The 22,500-nt window shown below is 32.9% G+C and overlaps 1 pseudogene; it reads left to right on the plus strand.

Annotated features, from left to right (window-relative positions):
• The window catches only part of LOC137615183 (platelet glycoprotein V-like), a 107,507-nt pseudogene that overhangs the window by 64,358 nt on the left and 20,649 nt on the right, over positions 1-22,500 (plus strand).

A 22,500-nucleotide genomic window follows, 5' to 3' on the forward strand; every position in this document is an offset into this window, starting at 1 on the left:
ATATTTTTGACAGCCATTATTCTGAGGCAACTTTATTTTTTTAGTTTTCTTTTTCTCTTTTGTCGTCGGGGCTAGGGTTTTGAAGGAAAAAACGGTATTTATTACTGACACACACCTGCACACACACACACACACACATATATATATATATATATATATATATATTCTGTAATTATATATGTATGTGCGTGTGTCTGTGTGTATACCTCAACGTGGTGAAAGGGTTTATGTATCAACATGTACAGCTAAACTGTACTAGTCAGGGCTATCCATACAAGGTTGGTTTGCTGTGAGCAATCAGACAAAAGTCTCCCTCCATCACCAATCCTCAGTTGACTAACGTTGCGATGAAAACTTCCGAAACCCCAGACATAAATAAGGACATGTTTGATAACTTTGTCCTGCAGTGAACTAGAAACGGCTGTATTTGTTGTTGTTGTTGTTGTTTTTGTTGTTGTTATTGTTGTTTTGTAGTATATGTATATTATTTTTGAGTTATATTGATTTGCACCAATTCAGTGAAGACTATTCATCAAGAGATAACTCCTCTCTGTGCAAATAGTTTTTAGAAATTCTGCATCTTATTCTTTATACACCTAAGAAAGATATTCATCTAATGGGGTTAATTTCCTTCCATACACAAAGGTGGATTTGAAATACATCGCAAAGATCGATTTCGCCCATCATCCCGCCCCCGCCTCTTTTTGTTTATATGTGGTAAGAATTTGTTGTCTTCTGTCAATCCTGTACTTAAAAAAAAAAGAGAAATTAGGGTACAAAATTAACCCCTGTGGCAAAGACGATAGATTGCATCGTTTGGCTTAATATATTGAACAGATCAGACAAGAAGCTGTCCTGTATCCTTACGTGATTAATGGCAACGTTGCCAAGTCTCTTTACAACGTTGCAATTATGGTGATCTCGAAGTGAAAAAAAAAAAAACAAGTGATTAAGTGGCGAGATAAGTAATTGGAGGGTGCTAAATAAGTAGTAATTGTTGTCTTCAAGAAGTTACTCTTCGTTATCCCCTAATTGCTAGCTCCCATTTTAATCATCATCTTTTGTTGTGTTCACAAAGGAGTGAGATGAGAAGTGTCATGTATAGCGAATTACGGTATGAAAAGGATTCCACTGGATGTTGCTATTGCGGCAGGTTTGCCACCGTGGGTAGGAGGGGGGTAATTTTACAATGGTGTTGAGGTAAGTTTCCTTGTTAATGGGTTGCGAATGACCATATTTGAAGACTTACATTTTATATATATGATGCCAATCAAGATAAGTTAAGATATGTTAAGGTATGGATCGGAAACGTGGGTTCAAAGACAAAAATCGAACAGAGATGAGAATGATGAGGTGGATTATGTGAATATTACTGCTTGAAAGATTGGAAAAGGAAGAAATAAGAATAATGGCAGACGTAGTAAAGATTACAAAGATGAGTGTCACGACGGAGATGGAGTGGCCAAGTGTTGAGGATGGATGATGGAAAGGAAATGAGGAGAGCTTGGGAGGAACCTGTTAAGGGAAAACGATCAAGAAGAAGCAGAGAATTAGATGGCAAGATAAGGTGAAGGATGGTATGGAGAGAAGAGGTTTGGTGGAAGAGGATGTCTTTGATAGAAGGCATTGGAGAGGAAGCATCAGGCAACCGACCCTTTAGTGTAGAGATAATGGTGGAAAAGAAGATTTTATAATACAGTAGATATGAATCCATATATATATATATATATATATATATAAAAGATACTTTGAATAATCTCATGCATATGCACAAACATAACTAAATATTAAATAAAATGCGGGATCATGGTAACTCTCTCTCTCTCTCTCTCTCTCTCTCTCTCTCTCTCTCCAACCAAAACAAAACTCACCCCACCCTTGCTCTCAGGATGTAACCCCTGGAGACGGAGTTAATATAATTTAAGGTCCCAGTTCGGGTCCCAAGCCTGTCATAGCCTACAGGCCAAGTTTGGAAGTTTTTCTCCCATGCGTCCAGTTTAGGGCATGAAGCTTAAGAGAAACACCCGAACATACTACTGCTGTTGTTGTAGCTGCTATTTCTCTGCTGCTGTTATTACTACTTTTCTAAATATGTGTCAGTAGTGGCAGTTATTTCTCTGAATTGACAGCTATATTAACGGCTTCATTGATAGTTACGATCATACTACTGCAACTACTACTGCTCTTGTTGTCGCTGCTGCTGTTAGCACTACTTTTCTAAATAATTGTCAGTAGAAGCAGTTATTTCCTTGAATTAACAGCTATATTAACTGTTTCATTGATAGTTACGATCATACTACTGCTACTACTACTGCTCTTGTTGTAGCTGTTACTTTTGCTGCTGCTGTTATTACTACGTTTCTAAATAATTGTCAGTAGAGGCAGTTTTTTCCTTGAACTGACAGTTATATTAACTGCTTCATTGATATTTACTTTCATTGTATAATGGCAATTCTTGTCTAAAATAGAATAAGATTATAAAGTACAAATACGCAGTCTGACGCTACTTTCTGTATAATGGTAATTCTTATATAAAATATTTTTCTTATAGAGTACTAATAAACAAAGAAAAAGCAGGAATATTTTCGAATAATTTCGTTTACTAAATGGATAAAGGGCCTTAAAATTGTATAATTTTTCAACGAAGTAGACATGATAATGTATTAAGAATCAAGCATAGTAATAAACATTTTAACTGTGAATAAACGTCATATAGCATATATCCGCTTGAATATATGAGAAAGACTTTTTATTATTATGTCCGCTGACTTTTCACTATAATCTTTAAGTCTATTATTCATAAATGTGTGCTATGTTCTATATATTCTTCCTTAGGAAGATAGCTATATTTATGAATTTATCCAAATGAATGTTAATATGTTTTGGATGATAATAATAATATTAATTGTAATGATATTAATACTAAGATTAATAATGATAATAATAATAGTAATAATATTGGACTGCTGACCAATGAGGTAACATTATATTCACTCATCATTAGAGTATCTTAGGTTGAATAATAATCATTATAATAATATTAAGATTAATAATAATAACAACAGTAATAATTTTAGACCGCTGACCAATGAAGTAACTTTATATCCAGTCATCATAAGAGAGTGTCTTAGGTTGAATGGATATATAATCTTTGCCTGTTTATCTTATTGGCCGGCGGCTCAATTCCCCTATAGGTAGAGGTTCACCTTATCATCTATTTCCATGAGAAATCACCTGATAATAATAACAATCATAACTAGAGGGGCTCTCCGTAGAGCGCAGACCTCCGCCACGGCAGCTTATTTCTCGACCTTTTACTTGACCTTGACCTTTGACCTTAACATGTATTAATTGGCGTGGATTTTCATACACTCAAATATGAACCAAGTTTGAAGTCTCTGGGACAACGATGTCTAAACTTATGGCTGATTACGTGAATTGGACATTTCGCTTGACCGTGACCTTGACCTTTGACCTTGACCTTCCAAAATTTAATAATTTCCAGCTTTTGACTTAAGTTAATCCCTGCAAGTTTCATTACTCTACGATTAAAATTGTGGCTAGGAAGCTGTTCACAAACAACACACACAAACAGGCGGTGAAGCACAACTTCCTTCCAACTTCGTTGGCTGGGGTAAAAATGATGATAATAGATTAGCGTTAGGTGCAGCCATTATCATAAAGAAATTTATTTTTTTCTTGCTTAGGGACCAGTTCAACCTACTTTTATATCAAGTCGGTTAAGAAGCACAGAAACCTACTTAATGTGTTATGAATTAGATTCGGTGCGTCACAGACAGGTTTAGCAACAATTGGGTTCTGTTGCCGGAAGTCAAATAGAAGTTATTATGATTTGTTCTCAGGGAGGAATTTGAACAGACTCCAATGCGAAATCTTGGATGGAAGTTGTTCATGTATAATGTTAGCCAGTGAGTTCCGATGCTAAATGATTGGCCATTTCTCAAGGAAAAATATTGCAAGATGTTTTTAGCATAATCTCCCCTATGAGATAAAGAACAATTGTCTGGATATATGTTTATGTATATATGTATATATATATATATATATATATATATATTTCTTTCTGGTCACGCTCGTCTCTCTCGTCCCTCACGTAGATAGCAGAGGAAGTAGTCATTCCCTGGTAAGATGGGCTGCTTGTGCTTGTATGTGCATATCTATCAAAATATTTAGCAGTCATTTTTTATGGGTTGCGTACACTAGTTCCTCACTTAAAAAGATGAAGACTGTCCATATATTAACGTTAAAGGAAGTAATTTTTTTTTCATCATCATCTAAATTTTAGTTTAAATGTTTTAAAAACTCATACCTTGACTTTGTACGGTTTTATCAGTTTGATTATTTTATTAACTCTTCCATGAAAATTTTGTTTTCATGTAATTTTTCTCTTTCACTGCCGTTACAATTAAAATATTCATATCGATCATTCGTTTGCTACATGAGATTAAAAATGGGCCTAATTTTAATAGTTTTAGATAATTATAGATCACATGTTTTATCTAACACGAGACAATTTCTATTTTAATTTATCTATATAGATATTTACTCTTTAGTATCATTATGTGAATTCAGAAAATTTTTCTAATATATTATATAGTCTAAATTCAGAAAATGTTTCTAATATATTATAGAGTCTAAATTTAGAAAATGTTTCCTAGTATATCACATAGTCTAAATTTAGAAAATTTTCTAATATATTACATAGTCTAAATTCAGAAAATGTTTCTAATATATTACATAGTCTAAATTTGGAAAATGTTTCTCAATATATTACATAGTCTAAATTTAGAAAATATTTCCAATATATTACATAGTCTAAATTTGGAAAATGTTTCTAATACATTACATAATCTAAATTTAGAAAATATTTCTAATATATTACATAGTCTAAATTTGGAAAATGTTTCTCAATATATTACATAGTCTAAATTTGGAAAATGTTTCTCAATATATTACATAGTCTAAATTTAGAAAATGTTTCTAATATATTACATAGTCTAAATTTAGAAAAGTTTTCTTAATATATTTCTGCCAGAAATATTATTTTTGATAAATGTTATTTGAAAGACCAGTTATATAAAAGCTTCAATTCTACTGTTTAAGGTAACTTGAAAGAAAAATTATTTACTCAATTTAGTATGGCAGTGTATGTTATTATTGTAGATGCTTGTTCAATTTAATTGTATCAGACTTTTTTTAATAATGTTTCGATCGTGAGGCTACTTTATTGCCAGAGAAATGTAAATCAATCAATCAAAAATCGATATCTTGTTAATTCAATTTCATTCATCTATGGCCATTATTGTTGCTATTGAATTTTCAAGTTTTTGTTTTTTTTTAGTTTCAGAACAAACGGATACACACATATTCAAATAAGTCATATATTATACTCCTCCTAGTATCTGAATTCTCTCTATACCTCGGAATCAGAGGCCCTAGGGGGAATCTACTCAAAGATAATAGCTTCTGGTCGGCCGGGGAATCGAACCCGGGCCCGAAAAACTGAGGTGACAGTGACATACCATCTAGCTACTTTGCCCTTAGAAAGGGCCCTGGCAGGTATTAGCATTGCGATCCTCAGCAAGAAGAAGAAAGGAAGTGGGAACGGGAGTAAAATAGAAGGATTAGGGAATACATATAAATGAAAAATAAACTGAATAAAACACATCTGAAAATAGAATAGAAGAAAAAATATACAGCTGACGGAAAAGAAAATCTTGACCGCCATCATAGTTTTTATAATTTATCATTTAATGTTCCTTACGAATTTATGAAATCAGGACAATAGCGTTATTATTATAACGTAATTTTCCTGATTTCATATATATATATATATATATATGTATATATATATATATATATATGTATGTATGTATATATACATATATATATATATATATATATTTATTTATTTGTATATTTATACACACACACACACACACATATATATATATATATATATATATATTTATACACACACACACACATATATATATATATATATATATTTATATACACACACACACATATATATATATATATATATACATATATATATATATATGCATTTATATTTGTATTTACATATATATACAATATATATATATATATATATATGTGTGTGTGTGTGTGTGTGTGTGTGTGTATGTACGTGCATGCGTTTACGCAGGAAATCGTATACATTCACGATAAACATTTAGTCCACAACGATAACATTTCTTTCCCTTTTACTCAATTGGCGTAAGATATTTTTCGCCCTTGTATCCCTCCATTGTCATATCAAGATTCAAGTTATATTCATCAGGGAACATAATCCTTAACATAAATCATATAATCCACATGCAAAGAGATTTGTCTATTTCTGGGGAGATTTGGTGTTTTGATGCAGTGGCTGGAAATTTTCAAGTTTATTAGATTTTGATCAAATAAGAAAATTATTATTCTTTAGCATTATTATTGTCACTAGTTGCAATAACAGCTCTCTTGCTTGAAGGTACATTCGGACTCAATATTCTATCTTATTTCTCATCTTGTTTTTTTTTCTAAGTTTTTATGGCTTATATATGAAAGATCTAATTTAATACTTTTCCTGTTCTTAGAATATTTTATGTTGATGGTTTATTAATTTCCCTGTAGTTTGTTTATATCCTTGTTTCCTTTCCTCACTAGGCTATTTTAACATGTTGGAGCCCTTGGTCTTATAGCATCTTTCTTTTCCAACTACGGTTACAGCTTAGCTTGTAATAATAATAATAATAATAATAATAATAATAATAATAATAATAATAAAAATAATAATAATAATAATAATAATAATAATAATAATAATAATAATAATAATTGTTTTTGTTGAATACAATTATTTCATTTGTAAAAATTTGTTTTCAGAAACATTTAGATTTCTTGTGGAACGTTTTTTTTTTCTTTTTTTAAATAATAGTGTTATAAATTATCATTATTACGTTATTATTATTAGCAATATTTATCAACATAAGTAGTTGCTGTTTTAGTTGTATGCAATTATTTCATTTGAAAATTTGTTTTAAGAAACAAGGTTGATAATTTTTCTATGGGAATGATATTTAAACCAATTGAGAGAGAGAGAGAGAGAGAGAGAGAGAGAGAGAGAGAGAATATTAGTTTTAAGATACATTACTTTCCTAAATTTTCTTGGGAATAACATACCAATTGAGAGAGAGAGAGAGAGAGAGAGAGAGAGAGAGAGAGAGAATGTCCTAATCTGATTGGAAAACCGTACGCCAGAAAATATCATATACACGAAAGAATTGCAGCCGACCGTTGCAAATCATTTTCTTTTTTTCTTAGGTGTCAAAATGTCATGGTCTTTGTCTCTCCTAATCCAGTTTTATTAGGAGAGATTGCAATCTTTAGACACAAGATTTTTCCCTCATGGGAATTATGCAGTCTGTCTCATTAGTTGAAAGTGGCAATCATGATATTTGTTTTGTCTGCTGTTATTTTTCTGTTTGGAGCGATGCTCTTGCTCTTGCTTATAGTAAACTACTGTACGTGACCCGTCAGAAATGACGGCTAGATATTTTATTAGATATACACACACCCGCATTCCCTCTCACCAGGGTGTGACTACTTCATCTTCCCCTACCCTAGGGACGAGGAGAGTTTAGCGTGGCCAGAGATTAATATACATATATATATATATATATATAGAGAGAGAGAGAGAGAGAGAGAGAGATATATATATATATATATATATATAGAGAGAGAGAGAGAGAGAGAGAGAGAGAGAGAGACATATATATATATGCACGCATTTACAAAAACATTATATATATATATATATATATATATACATATACAGTATATGCACATGAAATGGGATGGCTCCAGAATTATTTTAGAATGAGTTTGCTGATCACATGACCCTCTTCACTCTAGTTGCTGTCATCTGTCATAGCCTACTAACTTCCGGGCACCTAATTCCATATTTGGCCAACATATGCAAACCATGTTTTTACAGATCTCTCTCTCTCTCTCTCTCTCTCTCCATATAACTAGTGCACTGGAGGACAAATGTCTCAGATGTGTTCTTCCACTTGCATCTGTTTATGGTCTTTTTATGCCAGTCTATATCCACAAATTTTCTTAGCTCGTCAATCCATCGTCTTCTCTTACTTATCCTGCTTCTTTTGCAATCCATATGGACTCACTCTGTTATTCTTAGGAATATATATGCATATATATATATATATATATATATAAAATGTGTCTGTGTGGGGGGGGGGACGGAGTTGTGGTTGAGGTGTGCTATTGTGTATGTAGTTGTGTGGTTGTGTCTTTAATCCAATCTCTACGTTATAGCTGAATTTTGTTCTTATAAACTTTCATCTAAATCTGTAGCTGTTATATGGCAATCAACGGATTCATCTACCCATGGGAAAAAAGGCGTTAGTTCTTATTGTCTACAACGCCCAGTAAGAGAAAAGAGTACCCACCAAAAGCATCAATGCTATACACCCATTTTTTTTATGGCCTGAAAAGTGATTGGTCGACTGAAGTGTCTGAACCAATCAAATCATAGTTTCGAAAAAACAATGGACCTCTAAAGTGTGTGAGTCTCCTTAATAGGCGAGACCCCTTTTATTTGGTGAAAACAAAAGAACTGGCTGCTTGTTAAAAAACAGATTAATTACTAAGGAATGTTCTCACGACAAAGGTGCTTTGAATAGGGTATGATGCATATGCCCATCCTAAGAAGTGGAAAGGGAGAAGAATTCTAAAACCAGAGGGTGGAGTGCGCTCAAAGGAAAGTGGGACCGGGAATGGCGAATTGTAGGAAGATCACTGATTTAATAACTCCAAATTTTACGTATTCATTTATGTGAAAACCCGCTTATATACTTTAATCAGAATTATACTAAAAAGATAGGATATATTTGGGGAGTGTTTCCTTTATCGACAATATAAAATAATATAAAACCATGAAATTATATCAAATAGAGTTTCTATGAAATACTGTATATGGAAATATCGCTAACAGACCATACACACCGAAAACAAAATAAATGTAAACCACTGAAACAAAACCTCAAATATATTTAAATATTAGATTAAGAAATACATTACTTATAAAACTTATGCACTCCTATAATAAACCTTATTTAAAAAAATAAATTTGTCAATAGTAATTTTTTTTTCTCCTTCAAAATAGTCTATAATTACCAATCTGAGACATTTTGGCCTAATTATTTAAATTGTTGATACTGTATATATTATTTTCCTGATTCTTTTGTAGTTTTTTTTTTTTTAAATAATCGCAAAGATGTAACCCCTTCCAAAATCAATTTTTATTACCAAAGTTTATTATTATTATTATTATTATTACTATTATTCATAATAACTGGACCTATTTCAGTGGGAAGTATCAAATTATCTTATGATAACAACTTGCTGTGCTTGTAGATTTCAGCATTAACGGAAGCGTAGCTGGACAAGCTATTGTGCTTATCACAGCTATTTGAGCAATTTCACCGCTGTGAAATTAAATCAATATGAAATTTGTAAACCGCAAGAAGAAATAAGGAAGGGGAAGTAAGGGTCGCGAGAGAGTAATAGAGCAAGAGGGGGTGAGCATACAAGGATGCATTAGACGAGAGAGGAGGAAAGAAAATGAGACGCAGGCTCAGTCTCCCACTGCGCCACCTGTCGGACCCACCTGGCCCTCTGGCGATCAGATTTAGAAGTAGGAGGAGCCTCCGACAGGTAGACGTGCAAGGACTGGTCGTGTTTTTATTAATACACGATGCCAGCCATTGTCGGGAGGTTAACTTGATGGCTAATGCTAGAGCTGGCGATGATGTTAATTATGATGTCCAATGTTTTTATTCCTGCCGTAATTTCCACGAGTACTCTAATGATGGGCTTCGTGGGCGCGCGATAAGGAGGACCGACGTAAATCTAAGATTTAAATTGGGTGGTAATGCCGTAGGCCAAGGAGGAACTAAAATATTATTTTGATGTTTAGATGACTATACTTTTGAGCAAGACAGGTATAGGTATACAGTGCTGTAAGGATGTTATATTTGCCATATACTGTACTAGAAATAAAAATAATATATGGTTTTCTTTGGTGGTTATTAGAAATCAAAGGATGATATGGTATTAATATTAAGAGAAACAGGAGAAAATATGTTACTACGAATGAATACATCAACAACAAATGCCATCGTTTCTAGTCCACTGCAGGACGTAGGCATCAGATGTGTCAATTTAAGTCAGGGATTTGGCCAGTTTTCATCACCACGCTGTCCTGTGCGGATTGGTGATGAGGGGAGATTTTTGTCTGATCGCTCAACAAACCAATCTAGTATGGGCGTCCCTAACTAGTACAGCTTTGCTGATCATGGAGATACGCAAACCATTCCACCACGTTACGGTATCCCCACTCAGAAACGGACGAATGAATACAGAAAACTACAAATACCAACCATTTATATACCTGGGTCATTTTTAAAGGGCAGATATGGAGAGGCCAAAAGCACCCACTGTAATTTTTAGATTTTGGGTATAGACGGAGATGTATTGCCATTCAGGCCACATAACTCGACAGCAATAACCAAGGGATAACCACCTCGCTTGTCTCGGATGGTTCCAGAACCTACAATTGGGGAAAGCCAAATTCCGACTTCGTAATTGATAGCGTATTTCTTAAGACATTTTATTGCTTCGCTTCTCTTTTTATTTCGCCTTGATGGGAAATTTGAACGAGTAGGTGCGCAAATATATGTGCATTTGTATATTCTTCGTAAAGAATCCTGCTTTCTCAACTAGGGTTGTAGCTTAGCAAATAATAATAATAGTAATGATAATGATGGTGACGATAATAATAATAATAATAATAATAATAATAATAATAATAATAAAGGTATTACTATCATTGATCATCATTGTTTAGGGATTTTGTTTTCCTTGGCCTCGTAGCTGCATCCACTTTATTGCCTTCTAATTTACTTCTGTTCCTACTTTTGTTTCGTATTATTGTTCAATCCTTTTTCAACTATTTCTTCAGTGCGAATATGCGACGTTTTCCCTTATTTGTGCCTTTCAGCCAAATGGTCTTAGTCTCAACGCGGAACCATGTAACCCAAACTCCAGAAATTCATAAAATCATTCGAATTTTAAAAGTTAAAAATTTCTACTCTTCTGCTTCATTCTTTGATCCTGGATCCTAGAATTCGTTATGAGATGCAATGAGGATTATAATGATCATACAGATATGTCCTTTTTTCCCAACACTGATATTGCTTTAGATTTAATGTTGAGATCAATTCCTGAGGCTCCAGTAATTATGTCGTTTATAATTTATAATCTCTCTCTCTCTCTCTCTCTCTCTCTCTCTCTCTCTCTCTCTCTCTCTCTCTCTCTCTCTCTCCCTTTTTTATATAAAGCATGAACTATTCCGTTTCCTAAAAACAAGAACTAATAACGACTAACTTCGCATGATTATCCTACGCCAAGACTCCTCGCTGCGGGGAGGAAGGACGTTGGTGACAGGTACAACACATGAACATACACTACCTGGGTCTAAGGGATGTCAGGCAGGGCAGCCGATCGGGACTACGGTGTACCCCAAAGCCAAAGCAAAGTCCTTCAAAAAGAAGGCAGCTGTGCTTACCCCATACAAAAATGGGAATCCCGTTAGTAGAAGAAGATTTTACATGCTAAACCTGTTTCAAATTTCAATTCAGAAACAATAAATAATTCCTTACATTGATAACAGTGTCGTTCGTTATATTAGCATTTATGCCAGGCAATGTCCAAGACTAGTTTAATCTTCATTCGAAGTGGAACTAAGATTTAATTTCAAGAATATGAAATGTGATTTCATGTTCTCATTCCAGCATGTTACAAAAAGTAATATGCTTGTTAAGTTTATTCTTTAATGTGAATTTCATACCTTAGTATTGGAGCAGTTTTATTTAGGCGATATAAGTTTCTTTATAATTTTGGGAATAAAAACGTTTTTGCCTATATGAAATAAGTTTTTCTCAGTTTTCTAACTTACATACATACATATACAAAAGGCACTTCCCCCAATTTTGGGGGGTAGCCGACATCAACAAGAAACAAAACAAAAAAGGGGACCTCTACTCTCTACGTTCCTCCAGCCTTACATGAAAATGTAATAAGAAAAGAGGTAAACTGTATTGGAATGTTTTCTATGTATATATAAGTAAATACATTATATATATACATATATATATATGTGTGTGTATACAAATATATATGTATGTATGTGTGTGCATATATGTCAGTGTATGCTTATATACAATTATACATATATGTATTCACATACAAATTATATCTGTAAATATGTATAGATATCCTATCAGCACTTCCTTTCAAAGAATTCCACCATAAATCAAATCTTATTGAGAACTTCATAAATAAGGCTAAACCAATATTAAGAAGGGAATTCGTTAGGCTTCATTTTGAATATATTTATTTTCTTTCAAATTGGCCTTTCAACACAATCTCTTTAGTTCCCTTCACATCACAAACGGCATTAACCGCTCGCGTGTTCTGCGCGGTGTTTATTTATCTCTTTAGGACAATGCAGAGGCCGTAAATGGAAGAAAAGTTTTGACCGAATATGCCTCGAAGCCTTATGATATTTAAAACCACCATCACTCCAATTTAGGGATTTGGGTGGAGTGCATACGATTGCCTTATATACCTGCAAGTTTGACAAGTACGGGAGCATCGGGTTAGGTTTTTGAAATTATAATTAGCGGGGTTAACCCTCGTTCATTTCTATGAAGAGAAACTTACCTGAACATTGTATTTGTTTTAGTTGTTGTAGGTAACGTTTAAAGGCCGCTTGTAAATGGCAGAGATAAGGGATAGTGACACTGCCTTAGAGACTGACCATATATCCATACAGGTAGTAGGTTGGCCAGGGCACCATCTCCCCTTTGAGATACCACCGCTAGAGAGTCATTGGATCCTTTGACTGGGCAGACAGTACTACATTGGATCCCTCTCTCTCTGGTTACGGCTAATTTTTTGTTTTGCCTACACATACACCGGATAGTCAGAGCTGTTCTATACACATCTCTCTTTAATAAAAAATAGGTTGTGGCTTGTTCTACCATGGGCATGGGTATACCACCCAAAACATCATTTGGCCGCTAGCCTAATAGGCTCCCCCAAACCCCACATCATTAGCTCACTAGGATGGTGAGGTTGCAGACACTACAAGAAACTATCGAGTTTGAGCGGGACTCGATCTCCCGTCCAATAGAAGGTTTATTTTTAACATGTTGAAAAAGTTAGCTTATGATTTGTTTACTGAATGTCATTATTCGAAGACGTATAACTACTTGGTCTCTCCCCGTTCCTTGGGTAGAAGGGACAAGAGTAGTAATGCCCTGGTGAAAGGGAGTACCCGAGTACACTCGAAAACCATAATCTCTCATGAATTGCCAAATCTGCCGTGTTATAGTTAGGAAAGGGAGAGGGGGTGGGTAAGGTTGAATCTCTTGTGTGTGTGCATATCTATCTATATATTTAGCCGTCATTTTACGGGTTGCGTATACTAGTAACAATAATGATTATAATAATAATAATGATAATAATAATAATATTACTATTATTATTATTATTATTATTATAATTATCCTTATTATTAATGATAACAGATTGAGAGCCTGGCCATTCATTTGCCTAATCTAATGTGGAAGGCGACTGGGTAACAACAACAACAACAACAACAACAGCATCAACAACAACAAACAACAGACTTAGAGCCTGGCCACTCATTTGATATTCCATTGAAGTAATCTCCTGGGTAATCACACAACGAGATTTCTCTTTCTCGATGATATCTCTGATGGTTCTGAATCCCTTAAATCGTGTGGGCTAAAATTTCTCTCAGCCTAGAGAGCCTCTGCTGAGTATATGATGAGTTCTACAGGGTGAGGCTTAAGTAACGGCCATTTTTTCCCTTAAATTTGGTTTGCTTTAATTTTTATTGACCATTATTGAACCGAATAAGCAAATTATTAATTTTGTTAATATATATTAATCTATTAACCTGTGGAATACATTTATGTTCAATAAAATAAAGGATAATTAATAAGGTTTTAATTTTGTTCCTCTTAAACAAAGACCATTACTTATTTTGCACCCTGTATGATGAGTTCGCAAATTATGGCTGTCCTTTCAAGATTCCAGGCGGCCAAAAGTGATTGAATTATGAAATTCTATCATAAGATTCCAAAATTGTTTGTTAAGGGGACGATATGTGATTAAAATTTCTGATTCAGCGTTTATGAGGGCTATATTATTTCGCATCACTATTGTGAAAGAAGTCTTTAATATATAGTTTTTGGAATAAGCCTAGTTACTATATCGTAATAATTAATCCCATAGAACCAAATATTGAATATGCATGATTCGTTCTCCTGGGGTCTGTATTATTTTGCATCAATATTGCGAAAGTGGTCTTCAATATATATATATATATATATATATATATATATATATATATATATATATATATATATATATATATATGTGTGTGTGTGTGTGTGTATATATATATATATATATACATGTGTGTATGTATATATATGTACATATAACTATATCTATATATATGTATATATATGTATATATATATAATTTATATATACACAGTATGTGTGTGCATATATATATATATATATATATATATATATATATATATATATATATATATAATTCATATATATACAGTATATGTATGTATGTATATATATATATATATATATATATATATATATATATATATATATATATATATATATATATAATACTGAATATTTCGTAATTATTGCAATCTTATAGGAACCACATAATGGACATGGCGATATTCGTTCAGCGTTATCTTATTCGCGAAACCGATTAGTCCGGCGAGATGATGACTTGAGACAAGATTCTCCTCGTCGGCTCATCTGTCGAAACCATTAATGATGGTGTGTTGGCCCACCTGTAATTTTGTCGCTTAATGGAATGCTATTTCATCATTTTGGCCTCTGATTTAGTGAGATGTGTTTCCGTTAGGATGCTGTCTGATAACGATCGCTTCTAAATGGATGAATTTCTTCATCTTTATGTTTCAAGATGCCAATTTAAGTAAGTCATTCCGAGAAAAAATTACTTTGTTTTCAAGCAAAAATACTAAACAGATTAACAAGATTATAGCAATGTTAACTTTGACGTTATAGGGCTATTTAACTTTGAAAAGAACAACTTCGCTTTCATGTCTTTTAATTGAATTCCCTTTATTATTATTATTATTATTATTATTATTATTATTATTATTATTATTATTATTATTATTATTATTATTGTTATTGTTATTATTACTTGCTAAGCTATATATCCTAGTTTATTTATAACAAACGATATCGGCGTCAATTGACCTTCGATATCATGATGCCAGAAAACCCAAAATCAATCAATCAGTATCCATCCTAAGTTTCTAATCAAAATCTTCCCAATTAATATTTCGAAATTAAGTTAGTCACAGTTCACCAAACATTCAACTGGGCTCCACAAGGCACTAGAACAGTTGGAAGACCTAGGCCTACATGACTGAGGGCTATGAAGCGTGAAATAGGAGATGATGAATGGATAAGTATTGATTTAAAAGCTCTAGATAGAATCCACTGTCGAAATCTAACCGAGGCCCTTTGCGTCAATAGGCGTAGGAGGAAATGATAATGATGATATGTGTTTATTCACATTTCACATAAGGTCGCTATGTCATATGTACAAGTACATAATATCTTTTTTCACAGGCTAACATACTGTAAGTCTCTCTTCATAGTTCATATACGACAGATCTAATATGATATGTTACTGATATTAAAATAGTTTATATTAATTAATTATTATATCTCGTGAAGTTTGTTCATTTCTTTATTTCCTTCTTCATGGCTAGTTTTCCCTTTTGGGGCCCTTAGGCTTAAAGCATCCTGCTTTTCCAACTAGAGATGTAGCTTAGCTAATAATAATAATAATAATAATCATAATAATAATAATAATAATAATACTGTTGATAGATCCATTTTAACGTTGTTACTTAAAATATTTTGTAATAAATTATTACTTCTCATGTAGTTTATTTATTTCTTTATTTCCTTTTCTCGCGGCTATTTTTTCGCTGGTGGAGCTCTTAGGCTTATAGCATCCTCCTTTTCCAACTAGGGGTGCAGCCTGGCTAATAATAATAATAATGATAATAATAATAATTATTATTATTATTATTATTATTATTATTATTATTATTATTATGTACGACAGATTTATTTTAACGTTGTTACCGATCTTAAAATATCTTATATTAAGTAATTATTACTTATCATGGAGTTTATTTATTTCCTTATTTCTTTTTCTCGATGGGCTGTTTTTTCGCTGTTGGAGTCCTTGGGCTTATAGCATCCTCCTTTTCCTACTAGGGTTGCAGTCTGGCTAATAATAATAATAATAATAATAATAATAATAATAATAATAATAATAATACGGTTTTAATTCTGGTACCTTTTACACGTTTGACAGTCTCACTCAACCCTAAACTAAGTTTTTTTTTCGCCCTGTTTAACCCGCCCGACCAGTCAGTCAAAGTGGAGCATTATTAAACTCGTTCGTATGAGGGAAAGCAATTTGATATCGACCATCGCATACTTTGTGGCGCCTTGGTCGATCTGTTCTAATATTCTTTATCGTCTATCAGTTTGGGAATGGAATCCAGTTCTGTGGAAGCCTTTGGGATAATTTTCTTGCATTTCACACACATAAATATGTGTGTGTGTATTTTATTATGTGTTATATAAATATTTATAAATGCATACACACACACACACACACACACACACACATATATATATATATATATATATATATATATATATATATATATATATATATATATATATAAATGAGTGGGTTTGTATATATATATATATATATATATATATATATATATATATATATATATATATATATATGTGTGTGTGTGTGTGTGTGTGTGTATTTATATACAGTATATATATATATATATATATATATATATATATATATATATATATATATATATATATATATATATATATATATAATTATATATCTATATATATATATATATATATAATATATATATATATAAATACATATTTAGGTATATATGTGTGTATGTATGTATATGTGTGTATGTATATATATATATATATATATATATATATATATATATATATATATGTGTGTGTGTGTGTGTGTGTGTGTGTGTGTGTGTGTGTGTACCTTAGCTTTGACACTTAAATCAAGTTACAAACTCGGCAATGAGCAATCAAGTATATGAAAGTAGAGTCGAAATGAACAGCCTAACGTTACAATTGTTTCATTAATTCTTTATTTACCTCCTTGCACAATTACTCTCCTTGATAAGGCAGTTTTGGATGAACAGTCTCTTTTTCTGCAGTGCTTGTGATAGGCTTTTGTATGAAGATGTTCAAGAATCTATTTAATTGACTATCAAATATTTCTACTGGGTATCTAATATTCAAGAAAAATGCTCGTAACAAATTCTATTTCTATATTAAAGTGTCTTTGAAAATATAATATAATTACGAAAATAATTGCAATAATAATCATATTAAGAGTAAAAGGAATAAGAGTGACAAGATATGTAAGATAATAACTAGTATAATGATAAACTAATAATGAAAGAAGCTAGGCATTATTATTATTATTATTATTATTATTATTATTATTATTACTACTACTACTACTTCTTGCTAAGTTACAACCCTAGCTGGAAAAGCAGGATTCTATAAGGCCAGGGGCTCCAACATGGAAAATAGCCCAGTGAAGTAAGGAAGCAAGGAAAAATAAAATATTTCAAGAACAGTAACATTAAAATAAGTATTTGCTTTATAAACTATAACAACTTTAACAAAACAAGAGGAAGAGAAGTAATATAGAATAGTGTGCCCGAGTGTACTCTCACATCAACCAATCAATAAATGAATGGAATAGACGCAAAATGAAGTCGCTGACCGGAATCCTCAAAGGGACTCGGCAGAGAAGCATTTTGACCTCACGGGCGCCACCGATTTGTTCTCTCCCTGAGATGACTTGCTAAGAAAGGCTGTTTCCAGATCATATCGCCTTAGTCCTGTCTTAATGAATAAGAGAAGAGAAGAGAAACCGGACGAAAAAAATCATCTTATGATGTATTATCGATTTAGCAAGGTCGGTGGTGAAATTTGAACTGGGTTTAATTTTTTATTTATTTTTTTTTTCATTGATGAATTTTGTGGTTCCTTCATCACACGAAGGCGATAGGGTGTTTGGCTTGGTAAACAAGATTGTATCTGTAGACCTGCGTCTCTCTCTCTCTCTCTCTCTCTCTCTCTCTCTCTCTCTCTCTCCCCAATTCGTAGTAACCAGCGTGGTGATGAAAATGGCATAACCCCAGACATGACTGAGGGCATTTCTGACGACTTTTGTTTTGCAGTGAACTAGAAACGGTTGCATTTGTTGTTGTTTATTATATATATAAATACGCAAGCGCACACACACACACACACACACATATATATATATATATATATATATATATATATATATATATATATATATATATATATATATATATGTATATGTATATATATATATATATATATATATGTGTGTGTGTGTGTGTTTGTGTGTATGTGTGTGTGTGTGTGTGTGTGTGAATTAAGGAAGTTTGCTGGCGTGGACTAGTACAGAAAGACTATAAACAGACGCAAATGGAAGAACATGTCTGAGGCCTTTGTTCTGCAGTGGACATGTAACTGCTGAGGAGTACACACACACACACACACACATATATATATATATATATATATATATATATATATATATATATATATATATATATATATATATATATATATATATATATATATGTGTGTGTGTGTGTGTGTGTGTTGTTACGCATCATTGAATATAATCAAAGGTACATTCAAAATAATGTGAAAACAGAGTTGAATATCATCGCATAATGACCATTGTAAATATTAACATTCTTATTCACCTTTATGCAACCTTGCAAATGTTGAGCCTATCAAATATAAAATAGGGACCTCCGAAGGGCCGTGGTTCTGGAAGTAATAAAACAGAGAGGGAAAAAAGGTTGGTGAGAAAATTAACCGATTGCTATTCGTTATGTGGTCAAGGGTGTAACACCTAGCAGATACCCAGTTTAGAATTCTTCATTAACAAAGTTACGTAATCGTTTCTATTGTTTATTTCATGTCGATGACGTAATATTGTTTCTTTGGCAAGTTGTTCACGAATTAGTCTTATCTTCAAGAGGTGGTGGGTGTAATTAATTAGATTCGTGTTTAACTTAAAATATCCATATTTTATTGTTATTATCATTAATAATAATAATAATAATAATAATAATAATAATAATAATGATGATAATAATAATAGTAATAATAATAAATTCCCTTTGTTGGTAACGACATATGTGCAAGTAACAATATTTTTGTTCAAAGTTATATGTTATTTTTTCTTGATTTTATAAAAATTGCTGTAACAATGAATTCAAATTATGAGGAAAAGTCAACAGAAGGGAATCTTTAGACAGAAAGTAATGCTATATAGATTTATATGAAATTCGAGTGAAAGATTAGACTATTTTTTTGTGTTCGCCTTTTTCCAAATTTTAATGTTCACAGTAAAGAAAGCCAGTATTTCCAATGATATAGCCTACTACTAATTTTTTTATACACGCACACACACATATATATATATGTATATATATATATATATATATATATATATATATATATATATATATATATATATATATATATATATATATATATATATATAAACATACAGTATATGATAATTTTACAATTAACACTCGTTACTTTAATTTATTCAAACAAGCCACAAATACCTTTCAATGTCGATTCACTCTACCACAGGACCACAGTCCCATACATATTTATACATATCTCTCTTCATCTAGTATTTTGGGATGAAATTGCGGCCCTACGCCTTACCCCGAGGATGTTCAAGTCTCTAATGTGCCGGCAGCATTTGCTGATGGTTGACCATCTGAGTACTGACAAGCTTCAACTCTTAATTTCGCTAATCGGAAGTGGATATCACCTGCATTACTTATGATTAGTTATTCTGACTGATCTATAGCTTGGTTGAAAGGGTTAGATATCGATATTTATTTTGCTTAAAAGTTATCAAAATAGTATTTTTTCTTTTAGTTTTTTAGCATTTCACAAATATTTTTTGCATTGGATGTCACATTAATGATGGATAAGATAAGGTAAAAAAATTGTTTATGTAAAAGTGTTTGTAAAATTTGGAAATCTCTTTTCATTATAATTTTGTTTTAAGGCGTCTCCAGTAGCTTATGTAGTCATTTAGATTTTGTACAATATAGAATCCATGTTAAAAGTCAGTTCTTTTCACCTTGATTTTTAAGAGAAACATTTATATAGTGTTTAAGATACACTTGGATTTTAAGAGAGATATAGAGAGAAGCAGTATATATGGAGAAAAGCAGTAGTAAATTGTAATAGCAGTAGTAGTTACAACGCGAGAAAGGAAGATGAATTGGGAGATGAGACATTAGCATAATAATAAGCCCTGGTGCCAGTCATGTCGAATACACACCTTCCCTTTTGGTCTCGGAGTGACCAACTCCCGCGGGAAGAGAGTGTCATATGAACTTTCTCCAAAAGCATCGAAATCCATAGATAAAGAACAGTACGAGCACCCTTAAGGGCAGTACGCCAGATACCCTTAATGACGAATGTGATTTATTTGGTTAGGGTCGGACAGCTACCACGGGCGTATATGATGGAAAACAAAAAAAGAAGAGATGTGGTCAGCACTGAGACAAGTTTTAGGCAGGTAAATAATAGTTAAGAAAACTGACCACATGGAAGCTATGGGTTTTTATTAGCCTTCGGGGGATCGCCTTCTGGAAAGACGAAGTCTTCATTTCGTGTCTGGAAACTTCAACGCCCATTTGAAACTTCCTTGGTTGAGATCCTTTCTCATCTGGGGATAATTGTTGGTTTTTTATTTCTGTTCGCAATGGGCGTGATTCGTCGTGGGCGTTGTTCGTGTGTTCGATTATTTCTAAGCCGTTGGACAGTACGGTAATGTACTTGAAGGGACTAATGAATATTCAGGCGATGTTATCTTTGCAGGTTTGTGTAGTTTGAAGAGGCAAAATTGATTAGGCAGTCGCCTTATTTGTGTTCTCTCTCTCTCTCTCTCTCTCTCTCTCTCTCTCTCTCTCTCTCTCTCTCTCTCTCTCTCTCTCTCTTTTTCACATAAAAATATTAATTTAGCAGAAACATTATATCAATAATACATGATGATGGTTCTCATCACGTGTTTTTACAATAATCAAATCAGTATGCCTACACGTATACATCTCTCTCTCTCTCTCTCTCTCTCTCTCTCTCTCTCTCTCTCTCTCTCTCTCTCTCCCTCTCTCTCACACCACCATTTCATGTATACATCAAATGCGTGTTTAATTTATTTTATATGAGCCAGATGTTTATTCCAAAGAGCGAAACATTTATATGATACAGCACATAATTAATTTATCTTTCCTTTCATAATTTCTATCTTAGATAAAAAATACTTGATCCATCATCATCATTGCGCTTCAAAAGGACCGTTCACCTCCACCCTCATCCAATCTTCCTCAACTCGTCCTGAAAGAAAAAGCCATCCACTTCATAAAAAAAAGTGTCGAGTGTATGTGCGTTCAACACCTCTCTCTCTCTCTCTCTCTCTCTCTCTCTCTCTCTCTCTCTCTCTCTCTCTCTCTCTCTCCGCGGATGGATTAAAAAAGTCTTTGAAACAGGATAGCAAATGCGTGGAACAGACTTCTATCTGATGTAGTGGATACTAACACGGTAAACGAATTCAAGAATAAGTTGGACAAAATCATAAAAACTCTGTATACGTTTAAGTAATTTGCTCTACCTAAGAACAAAAGGAGTCTCTGTGTATGGACTAAAAGGTCTTTGAGACATCCAAAATCCTTGTATCTCTCTCTCTCTCTCTCTCTCTCTCTCTCTCTCTCTCTCTCTCTCTCTCTCTCTCTCTCTCTCTTCCAGAGGATGTAGTAAGCAGGAACACGGTAAATGAGTTCAAGAATAAGTTAGACAAGTCCCAAGAACTCGCTAACTGCTTAAAATGAATAACTGTTCAAGAGCTAAAAGAATCTCCGCGGATGGACTAAAAAAGTCTTTTGAGACATCCAAAATCCTTGTAACACTCTCTCTCTCTCTCTCTCTCTCTCTCTCTCTCTCTCTCTCTCTCTCTCTCTCTCTCTCTCTCCCCATATAAGCGAAGCCCTCCTGTCCCAGAGGCAGATGTCAGTGTTTTCGTAATATACCCAGACGACTG

This window comes from Palaemon carinicauda, chromosome 21 (assembly GCF_036898095.1).
Source record: "Palaemon carinicauda isolate YSFRI2023 chromosome 21, ASM3689809v2, whole genome shotgun sequence".
Classification (NCBI taxonomy): Eukaryota; Metazoa; Arthropoda; class Malacostraca; order Decapoda; family Palaemonidae; genus Palaemon; species Palaemon carinicauda.